Source organism: Silene latifolia, chromosome 8 (genome assembly GCF_048544455.1).
Source record: "Silene latifolia isolate original U9 population chromosome 8, ASM4854445v1, whole genome shotgun sequence".
Taxonomy (NCBI): Eukaryota; Viridiplantae; Streptophyta; class Magnoliopsida; order Caryophyllales; family Caryophyllaceae; genus Silene; species Silene latifolia.
Genome location: NC_133533.1, coordinates 93,767,087 through 93,779,972, shown reverse-complemented (window position 1 = coordinate 93,779,972; position 12,886 = coordinate 93,767,087).

The following is a 12,886-nucleotide window of genomic DNA, read 5'->3' as shown; positions in this document are numbered from 1 at the left end:
ACAAGATGTGTGTAAAATAATTGGCCATAAAGAAGTCCTTATGCATGATTTATGGATTTTTGAAGAAAAATAGCATAAATAGTGACATTATTAGTGAAAAATTAATAAAACATAATCTATGACTTAGGAAAAACATCAAATGTTGCATTTTATTATCATTTTCAGATCTAAAATTGAAAAGTTAATGAATATAATTTTTCCTCATGTTTTATGATTATTTTAGTTAAAATCGATAAAACCGCAACATTGTTTTTCCGGGAAAATGTCGAAATTTTTAACCTAAGATTTTGAACATTATGAGTGTCATGGTATTTTTCCAGAATGTTCATGAGTTTAAATTTCAAATTTTGAATTTATTTGAAGTTTTGTGATTTATTTGAAGTTTAATAGCTTATTTTTGTAATTTTGGACTATTAATGAACAATTTTAGATTTTTGAGTTAATTATGGTCAAATTATTAGTGAAGACTAAATTTTGAGTCCTAAGTGGTTAGGGTAATTAACTTATGCATAAATATGAGTTTATGTATTTTTGTGATTATAAAATGTTGAAATCATGCAAATCCGTAAAAACCGAGTAATATACGATATTGGCAATTTAAAGGCGATTTAGCATAAAATTGAGCATGTTCATACATATTATAATGCTGCATTTTTCTTTATGATTGTCATAATTTTAATTTATGTAATTTTGAATTATGTAATTTTACTTAGTATGGCCTTAGATTTTAATTGATATTTCCCGGAATGTATGGGAATATCGATTCTGTTGTATTTTTATTGTGATCTCGTATCACCGTTTTGTAATTTAATAGATTTATTTTATTTTAGTTACAAATGTATAATAGGAATTATGTAATTTATTATGTAATTTTATTCATTCCGGTGTTCCTAAAGACGGATTTCTTCAAGAATAGCGATACATAAAGACGGTGTTACCTCGAGATGCGTGCCACAACCGAAGTTCAAGGGACCAATGGAGTTGGTTTCCGAATATGTAATAGTTAAAGAGTTTTTCTATTTTAGGAAGGGCCATACTAGGATTTATTTATCTTTATGCTTGCATTTTATTTTATGTCACATGCATTGCTAAATCGCCATAACTAAACATGCATTGTCTTTTTATCGAGTTTATCGACCGTGTCAATTAGAATTATCGTAGTTCACCGCTTTAGTTCACTTAAAACGTGATAGATAATAAATTGACATGACCTCTCGCTAAAACAATCAATTGAGACTAGCCTTACCAAATAGTAGAAACCATGAAAACCTATTTCGTGAGGGAGTGCACTCGGCCACACCGGGGTACAAACCTTGTTACGTAGGGGAAGTGGGTGATGAATGTTAATCCACCGAATTCATGTTGATAAGGGATGTATCGGCCACACCGTCCCCAAGTTAATGTGGGTTTGGATCATGGACACATTTATTCGAAATTTGGATTGAACTCAACAAAAGTATTTGATAAGGGATGTATCGGCCCCACCGTGCCCTTGTCGATGTGTTTTGGGCTAAAGATAATTGTTAATGTAATATTATCGACCGAGAGTTCTAAAAGTAGAATCGATTAAACGTTAATCCACCGAGTTATATTGATGAAGGATGTATCGGCCCCACCGTGCCTAATACGATATGAATTTGGGTCTTGGAATCATTTATCATAGTTGGGTAGAGGTCACTATGTAAATGCTATACTTGTTTTACCAAGTATTAATAAAACGATAAATGTTAAGTTTTCCACTATTCCGTTATTATATTGTTCTATTTCTTTACCACAATTCATATACGATATCATTTCGTTTTTGATTCAAATCTCCATTAAAATATCGTAACTAATGACAAATATGAGTTTGCTTCTAAAACCTCAAATGAACCATTGCTAAGGATCTCTTGAAAGAGTATAGATTAAAGTTATTCATTATCAAACAGGTTTTTGATTCTTGACTAACACATCTACTTGCAATGGATTGTTTTTCATGTACTTAAATGCATTAAGTACATCGAAGCGATAAATTGTTTTGGTAATTAGTTTTGTCAAGAATTCGTAATTGACCAAAATAACGCAACCACTTCAATGAAAGTTTTTAAGACTAAAACGAACAAATGAAGAGTAATCTTCATGAATTCAATTTTGCTTCTCAAAGCAAAGACTCATTGAAATGAGTGGGAGCATTCTCTTAAACCGTTAAGATGAGGACGAGGTTCAAGAAGTAAAGAGAATAATGGAATTGATACTAGGTAATGTTAAAGGTAAAGTTGTTGAGAATGACGATACTAAACCTATCAATCCCGACCGATATAGTTTCCATTGTCTTAAATGTTGGACACGAGAAAGGAAACTACCCCAAATTATTGAAGAATCAACAAGTTAGTTGTGGGACATCTAATGGGACCTTCTTCTTTAAATGTTTATTTGATTAAACATAAAATTTTGCTAATACTACTTCGTCAATATTAGAAACCAGTGGAGGTTTTCATCATTGTGTTGGATACATAGGATGAATAGAATATGACGACTAGCAACAATGAAGTTGAGAGATAGAGTCATTGTGTACTAAATCTAGTTTTGGGTTTGGAGTTATGCTTAATTGTGACTATTAAGTACATAAACTCTAAATTAGAATACAAACTTGTTACGATACAAAAGAGGTTTCAGTTTTGTGACCCTTTACACCACGATTTGATATATGGCTAGCCCATTATCAAGGTGATAATATTCTAAACCAAACTAGAACGATATATCATGAAGATGATACAAGACTCAAATTGGTAACCCAAGATTAAACCTTAAAATTTTGGAATGATGAACGCAAAGAGTTATCGAGTACTCTTGAAACCATTAGATTGTTAATGGTATATGCGTATCTTGTATTCAAAACAAGATGTCTCGTGCCTTTTGGTTGAAAAGGAAATCGAGGTTGTATATCATCGATCCAAAATAGGTTGATCATTTTCTTTTACCGACGATTTAAGTTGACGCTAATATGTTCACTTAATAAGGTAAAAGGAGAAATCTTTGAAGAATTTCAAAGAGTTCAAGGAATCACGATTTAGTCGTGATGGGATTATCAAAGTGAAGACTTTGATATAAGCCAAAGGAAATGTGATATAGTATCACAAGTTAATCTCTCTTAGCACGCATTATGAAATAATGTGTGATTAGATAAGAAATCAAACGCTATTCGATATGGTTTGGATTTCAATCAAGTTACTTTGAGTTACTTGATCCTTTTGGGGATTTTATCATTTTTGTCTAAATTAATTTTTCCACTAAATCGAATCATATGAGATATGAAATGGTAAGGGTACCATGGTTGTAAGTTTTCACAAGAAACAAATGTTCATTTTTCCCTTTCAATTTTCACGAGTACGACGGGTTTGCGGCTCATGAAGCTGTCTTTCTAAAATACAAGTTTATTTTTAGAAGACATAGTGGGAGAAATTATTCAAAGAGCCACAAAGATGTTATGTTGTCGCAAGAAACTGGTCTTTCTTGGCTACGTGAGATGTTTTGTGTAAAACGTTGTCGCAAGAAACTGGTCTTTCTTGGCTACATGAGACGTTTTGTGTAAGACATTGTTTCTTCAAAACCTAGGAGGTTAAAATTCGTCACTTGTTAAAAATGATGAATTCATGTTACTTTTAAGAAAGTAAAGAGCTTATAACTTACAAAGAAATTGTTTGATTCAAGATTGATTACTTCTGGAAAGTAATGAACATATGACTTACATAAGAGTGTTTAAGTCACAACTCAATACAAGGCTTAGAGCCATGAAAATCCGAAATAAAAAGGCTTGATTAGTTGCTAAGGGTTTTGCACTAATAAAGAGAGATTTCAAGGTTTGCTTGGTTGCAAAGGGTTTTGCACCAATTGAAATGCTTAAGTCTATTTGGATCTTCTTAGGGATTGTGTTTCATTATTATGAAATACATAGCGAGTGAATCTAAAACCCACTTCTTCAATTAGTAGGAATGTATTCAATACATGTCTTGAGTTTTGAAGATTCTTGCAATCCTAAGATAATGTGAAACTTAAGAGAGGATCTTAAGTAGGACATCAATGAGTTGGAATCAACATTTTTGGATCATGTGATAAAACACTTCAAGATAAGTCGAGAAGTTGTGTTTATACGTGGAGTTTAGTGGGAGTTACGGAAATTTTAATTAGTCCGATATGTGGATGACATATTGATCATCGAGAATGATTTAAGACTTTTGGAGTAATATAATACATCTTTAATATCTAGATTTATGCAGATAAATCCACATGATATTAGCGTCAGTAAGAAGTCTTATGTTGATAAGATTCATGACTAGTCCAATTAAATTGAACATATTTGATTGATTCCATTTGCTTCCGCTGCCGGATCAATTAAATGTGTAATGATGTATAACACTTCATATACTTTGAGTATGATGAATTGTTTTCAAAATCGAATTTAAGTAATCTTTACCAAGTAAGTCATAAAGATTACCCTTAAATGCATACAGAAGCATTAAGGAAGTAAAGCAAAGTGTTTATGATGCAATATTGTGTAAGGGTGTTACACAAGTGACAATTGACAATTGAGATTGCGCATGGTTTCCGACAAAACCATAATCAAAACACACTAGGATGGTTAAGATACCATTGTGGCAATGTTAATTAAGAAGTAGATTTTCTAGAATCGTTCTAGGCAATAAAGAACAATGAGAGATATTTATAACGGAAATTGAGTACACTTGCAATCATGGGATGTGCAAGAGGGATGGGTCCCGCACACTGTGAAAACAGTGGGAGCTATTCTTAGGCTAGAGGACCTATGTCTTGATTGGATCTCGACACGTACTCAGAAAGTTTTGTAATGCAAATGTATACATCACAAAGGAAAACGAATATGTAGTAAGGTTGAGTAAGGTACAAGAAGTTGATAAAACCTACTAACCAAAGCCTTCTCATAGGCTAAACATGATGAGACATGTCATTTCAATTGAACTGAAATGAACAACTACATACAAGATCAAATTAGATTATAGAACATGAAATAGTAATCAAGCATTGACTATTCACATGTGATAATCGCATTTGTCGTTTGAGTTTTACTTTAAAACTCTTTTATTATACCTTGTTACATCCAAACGGGTTGTAGAGACAATTGAACCCCGTTAAAGTGAACACGGATTAGCATGGTATTCGCCCATAGTCACTTGTATGAGGTGACGTCTCGAAGTGACTAGAGTGTGATGCGATTGATGGCAAGTTCAAGTGCCATAGAGTCATGTGAGATGACTAGTCGATCACATAGCGCATGTTAGGAACGTTTTGTCGGGCCTAATGACCGCTTATAGAGTTCTGGCAAATTTATATAGCCTGGTCGTGGCGAGAGCTGCTATAGTATTCTAATGAGTCGATTCTTTTGACTAAAGACTATTCACCTAAGATGGCACAGTTTCAGATTAACTTTGATTTGTGTTACTACGACCTTCGTAAATGGGGTCAAATGGGCATATTTTGGGTTATGATGGCTGTGACTAGTCGAAGGGAATGAGTGCGATAGGAATTGTCCATCCCCTTGTCAGGGTTAAAACAATATCTCAGGGCCACTCGAGGAGTAATGAACTGGAAATGCGTGGCCACGCTCGGAAGGTATCCAGAGTGGATAAATCCGGTCAATCAGTTATTCTCCAGATCGAGGAAACCACTCTCGATATGATCACTTGCAAGTACGACCCGAAAGACACCTTGCATTGAGTGGGAGATAGTAATAGGACAAGAGAATTGGTGACGCACACTTGTCGAGGACAAGTGGGAGATTGTTGGAATATGTGTCCTCCGACAATAATGCGATCACGACTATTGATCATGATGATCACATGTTTAAATCTCATTATAAAGAATACAATTGGGAAGTAATATTATTCTTGTCAATGGTCAACATATATCGGTAATGATTGGTGACTAGAGTTTGACATTATCGTCGTGTGACGGTGGTGATCATTGACCCCCTAGGTCATACCTAAAGGGCAATACTCTTAATTGATTATTTAATTAATCGTATAATGTTGCGAGTTAATTAAATTACTTGAAAATTGACGGACGATTTTGGAAGTAAAATTTACGTATCAAATTGAAATGTGATTAAATGAGATATGTCCGAGTAATTGAATTGTATCATTACTCAGATGAAATAATTTTTTAATGTAACAATTAAATTTGAATGAATTGTTATAAATACAATCGGTTGTAATTTATAAATGGTAAAATATTTTGGTACAAGTAATTATGAAATTACTAAGTCGATTTTTGTATGTGACGTATTTTTATTAATACGTTGATTTTTAATATGTTAAAAATGCATAACAAATTTATATCACATATGACATGTGACATATTGACAATTGACAAAAATAATATGGAATCCATATTATAAAGTGGGCCGAAAATTAGAGGGTTGTTGAGCTAATTATATGTTGATTGTAATTAGTGGAAGACATGATGATTACACTAGTCACTAGCCATGCATGCCTATTGTTCATTGTGAAGAACAATTTTTCCATGCATTGGCTCTCCTCCCTCTCTCCTTGGTCCGGTTTTTAAGAGTGAAAAAACTAATTGTTTTTCCTCTTAATTTTACCTCATATACTATAATGAAATGTCATTATTCATTCATTCTTTTACACAATCTAAAATAAGAGTTTTAGTGAGATAAAAACTCCCATCTTCTTCCTTCCCAAAAACCGAAATGTATAAGTGTTTTATAAATATTTTGGTTAAATTTTCTACCTTGATTAATATTATACTAGTATTTGTAATATTAATTAAATTAAGAGAAGCCTTGGGTATAAAGCTTAGGGAGAGATCTTATACTTAGATCTTGTTCATCCATAAGGGAAAGCTCAAGAACAAGAGAGAAAGGTGATCTCTCTTGTGCCCAATATAACCGAAATCTTCAATGTAAGAACATGATTTCTCCTCTATTATATTATTTGTTTGCATGCATAAAATCCGTTTTAATTTTATGACAAATTATTTAGACATATATGAGTATGTTAGTATGTATATGAATCTACATTTCATTCAGAATGAAGCATGCCTCACGATTTAGTCGAAAAGGCCTAATGGCCGAAATAAAGATATGTAAACAATTCATATCTTTTAATATTTCATTCTTTCAAACCCTAAGAGATAATAAAGGATATTCCAAAAGATAGAATATAAATTACCCTTATATTATCTTTTCCATAAATCTTAAGATATGATAATATTTCCATAATAAAATATCTTTATCATAAATCACCATATCAAGTTAAATATAAAAAATATAATAAGATAATTCTAGAGAATAAGATCTTATCAAAAATATTCTTTTATACCTTAAGTTTCACGAAACAACAACAACCCATAAACCTAGTTTTTTGTGTCAACCGTAGCTCGAAATTAGGTATAGATTTTTAGGGTTTATGAGTATGCTATATTAAAACCCTAATTAGTAATATGTCTCAACTCATAAGTTGATCCAATACGATTACTAATTATATGTTTAATAAAAAAACCATACTCCGCATTAAACCAGGCTTATTAAATAAATAATTTTACTAGAACATTTAAAAGTCACAAAACCATTTTTCAAAAACAATTTTGAAAACATTTGAAGTCATGTAGTTTAAACTCAGCATCTCAATGTTATAATTGAAGAGCTATAACATTGAGCTCTTTTACTAGTAATGTTATAGCTGCCAAGCAATAACTTTACCAGTATAAGAAATTCACCATTAGTTATCATTACGAGATAATCCCCTATACTATTCTAATCTTCATAGGAGATCTTCGAGCATAGGCTACTTCATCATCCAAGCTTGATTATTCTTTACGGACTTCGTCTTCTCATAATGCTTGAACAATTCTTTCATAATCTTGATCTTTGATTGAGGCATGATCACGATATACTTCCATCACAAATCTTCTTAATTGCTTGTAATGAATAAGTCTAATCTAAAAGACTAAACAAACAATTACGCATAACGAGTATATAAAATATAAAACACTCTTGACATCATCAAAACATAAACATATATATTTTATGATTCAATAACCTTTATCGATTAGGTCATATAAATGAGAAACACATCATAAGGCTAGTGTCGACAGGAATTATTGGGCCATTTGGTTTTTCAATCATATGGAGTATACGAATCTTGTCTCATTGGAAGAATGATTCGTGTCCCCCGTTTAGTGGTAAAGGGACACGAGCAAGTGATTTGTTGGGACTAATACATGCCGATGTATGTGGTCCAATGAGCATCACCACAAGGGGAAATTATGACTACTTTGTCACTTTTACCGATGATTTAAGTAGATATGGGTATGTTTACTTAATCAAATATAAAAGTGAAGCATTTGAGAAATTTAAAGAATTTCTAAATTAACTAGAGAACCAATTGTACAAGAGAATAAAAGCGTTACGATCCGATCGTAGGTGGCAAAGATCTAAGTAATGAATTTGATTTATTATATATGGATTATGACCTCGTGTCACTACCCATAAGATCAAATTAATATGAGTCGGATTGAGATGTTGAACTCACTTTTGGGGATTTTATTTAATCTGGAGGGTCAGCCTGGAGATACCTAAAATAGCAAGTCTATTTAACAAATGACATGGATAGGACTTACATATTACATGAATCAAACTGCCATAGTAAAGCCGGTCTATTTATGAGCTAACATGCTAGTGTAGACGAACTTGTATTACTTCACCACATATGTTTGTGACTCACAAGGCTATCTCTTAAGAAGATATAAGTATTTCTAAGAGGTAGAGTGGGAGTAGATCATCACAAACATGTTTTATAGTTAATGTGTCACTTTTTGAAAGTAATGGAACTATAATCTATTGAGATAGAGTGGGAGTAAAGTACACATGTCTTTTTGTTAATATGTTACTTTTTGAAAGTAATGGAATTATGACCTATTGAATGATCAATTGCGAGTAGTCCCAAAACGACTTTGTTGCATAATAGCCATAACATTACAATCTCAAGAGTAGATTTACTTTAAGGTGATTGTGACACCCCAATACTCCAAGTGCCTTACCAGGACCACTCAGGTATAAAGATGTCACCATCTCGGTTTCCCGAGGCAATGATAATCAAAAGACAATAAAGAAACAACATTTAAATAGTATAAAGTTTAAGTGAATTAATATAATCCAAAAACCAAACTGCCAAAGTACAGATTACATGTTCTCAAACCAACTGTCTAACAACAACTCAAAACAACATTGGAAGACTCTATCATCTGGTGGCGACACATCCCAGCTAGCTCATATGTCTCGACTCATACCTGCTCAACAACTGCTCACCATCCCCGAATGGATCACCACAGTTTTCAAAACAATTAAACGAAGTCAGTACTAATCACACGATTAATATAAACTCAATTAGTAAAAAAGCAACACAGCTCAATTGTCACACGCACACCCCGAACTCCATCTCCAACTCCACAATACTGACTACACACTAAAGTGTGTAGCGCTGCCAGAGTACCCATCGCAACAGGTTACTCCTCGCCACCAGTGGGGGACCGCAGCCGTTCCCACTTAAGCCCCGCTCATCTCCATTGAGTGATAAACCCAAATCCATTAATGTTCACATGCCTTATGTGGCGGGTTCCACAGAAGGCGAATCTTGGGCGTGAAGCCACTCCCGCAAGTGATTCCACTCAGCCAGTGACGGACCCCGAAAAACACAGACAGATATAATCAATCACAACAACTAACCGCAACCACATCTAACAACCGTCACAATACGAGTATGATAATATTCAACAATCACAAATCACAACCAACACATCATGTGACTAATACTGTGTAGGGAAACCCTACCTGGAATGCAATACAATCAGACGGTCTCAACAGGTGTATCAAAATTCCTTTTCTACGAATCCTCCTCCTAACATATGATCACATAATTACTAACAATCATAAAAACTAACAAAACCCCCAAACCCCCAAATTAGGGCTTAAACAAACTAAATGAAATACTATAAAATCGGTAGGTAGATCTTACCCTCGACGCAAGGATCACAAAGATGTAAAGAACGATGGAATCCGACCTCTAAAGCTCCGAGATTTATCAATAATGCGAAGGATGCGAAGAACGTAGATTGAAATCTCTCTTGAGTGTATTAGGTTTAATAAAAGTGTTTAGTGAAGATGACGAAAAGTTATATATACTTATTCGCATTATTAACAAAACCCGACAAAACATCACCCGTAAACCGAGCTACTCGATCGATCAACTGACGTACTCGATCGAGTGTCCCCTACTCGATTGAGTACCTAGGCTACTAGATCGAGTACCCTACAGACAGAACACTATTTTAAAAAACAAAACACCCTTACTCGACAGAGTAAGGCCCACTCGATAGAGTACCCAGAGGCTCATAAAACCGTAGTATTACAGTTTTCCCTTCTTAAAAAGAACTTCGTCCCGGAAGTTCAAACCACAACAAAGAAAATACATACTACTACACTCCCGACACAACAACCAAAACAAAACTCAACATAAAAACATACTACCAACCAAACTCAACCCGACTCAAATCACTACCAACTATACCGACACAACACAGAAAGATGCAAAAAGTCTTCGCGATCATCTCCTACCCCCCTAAAAGAAACAAGGTTACGTCCCCGTAACCATACATACCTGATAAAAAAGGAACGGATAGCGCTCTGTCATGGACTCCTCTGCCTCCCATGTAGCTTCCTCTACCTCATGATTAGACAAAAGGATCTTAAGCAAAACCGTCTCACCAGTCCTAGTCTTCCTAACTTTCCGATTAAGAATCTGCTTAGGCATCTCAAGGTAAGACAAGGACTCATCTAGCTCTATGCTCTGTGCCTCTAACACATTTGACGGATCAGTCACATACTGCCGCAGCTGAGATACATGAAACACATTATGCACTCTCTCCAACGCAGCCGGTAAAGCCAAACGGTAAGCAACCTCTCCAACCCGGTCTAAGATCTCATAAGGTCCTATGAACTTCTGACTCAGCTTGCCTTTCTTCCCAAATCTCATAACCCCACGCATAGGAGACACTTTCAGAAGAACCTTGTCCCCAACCTAAAACTCTATATCCCGGCGATGTAGATCTGCATAACTCTTTTGCCTAATCCTGAGCCGCTCTCATCCTTTCCCTGATCATCTTAATCTGCTAAACCATCTCATGTACCATCTCTGGTCCTAGAACCACTGCCTCAACACTGTCGTCCTAACAAATCGGACTTCTACATCTCCTCCCATATAAAGCCTCAAACGGTGCCATGCCAATACTGGTGTGATAGCTGTTGTTGTAAGAAAACTCAATCAAATCTAATCTCTGTTCCCAGCTATCATCAAAATCAATCACACAAGCTCGTAACATATCCTCAAGAGTCTTTATTGTTCTTTCAGTCTGACCGTCTGTCACAGGATGAAATGCTGTACTCATCTTCAATGTCGTTCTAAAAAATTCCTGCAACTCTTTCCCAAACCTAGAGATAAATCTGCATCTCTGTCAGATACTATGTCCTTAGGCACTCCATGCAATCTTAACACATGCTTCCGATAAGCCATAGCTAATTGTGCCTTAGTCCATGTATCTTTCATTGGCACGAAATGAGCTGACTTGGTCAGTCGATCCACTATAACCCATATCATGTTATTACTCTGCCGACTCTTTAGTAAACCCACGATAATATCCATAGAAATGGATTCCCACTTCCACTCAGGTACATCTAAAGACTGAATCTTACCTTGTGGTCCTCGCTGTTCCCCTTTAACTCTCTGGCATGTCAAACAACGAGCCACAAACTCAGCTGTCTATTTCTTCATCCCAGGCCACCAGAACGTGTTCTTTAAATCTTTGTATAATTTGTCACCACCTGGATGTACTGAATATGGTGTACAATGTGCCTCTATTATGATTATCTTTTTCAGCTCCTTATCATTGGGGACACACCACCTCCCATCAAACCTCAAACTACCATTTGAATGAATAGAGAATCTAAACATTGTCCCTTTCTCTTCTCTAGCTCTCCATTCCACCATCTTAGGATCTAACACTTGTTTACCTCGAATATCATCATAAGGATCAGGCTGCACTGTCAAATCACCCATGGCATCCCCTCTCTGCATCATATGTATCCCAAACCTACCAACCTCATCTCTCAATCACATTAAAGATATAGCTGTACACAAAGAATGTACACTCTTCCTGCTCAAAGCATCTGCAACAACATTGGCTTTTCCTTCATGGTAGATAATATCCATGTCATAATCGCCAATCAACTCCATCCACCTCCTCCGTCTCATGTTCAACTCCTTTTGAGTGAAGATGTACTTGAGACTCTTATGAATTGAAAATACCTTAAAGGTCGCCCCATTAAGGTAATGGTTCCAAATCTTGAGAGCAAACACCACTGCACCCAACTCTAGATCGTGTGCAGGATAATTCTCCTCATAAGGCTTCAATTGCCTAGAAGCAGAGGCAATCACTTTACCGTTCTGCATCAACACACATCCCAACCCATTCTTTGAGGCATCTGTATAAACCTCAAAGTTATCACTCCCTTCAGGCAATGCTAAGATTGGAGCTGTGGTCAAACGCTCCTTTAATGTTTGGAACGCCGTCTCACAACTCTCATCCCAACGGAACCTGTTCTCTTTCCTCATCAAAGATGTCATAGGTCTAGCAATTTTGGAGAAATTCTTCACGAACTGTCTATAATATCCAGCTAAACCCAAGAAACTCCTGATCTCAGCAACATTCTTTGGTGCTTCCCACTTGGTCACTGCCTCAATCTTTGCGGGATCCACATCTACCCCATCCTTAGAGATCACATGCCCCAGAAAAGTAACTC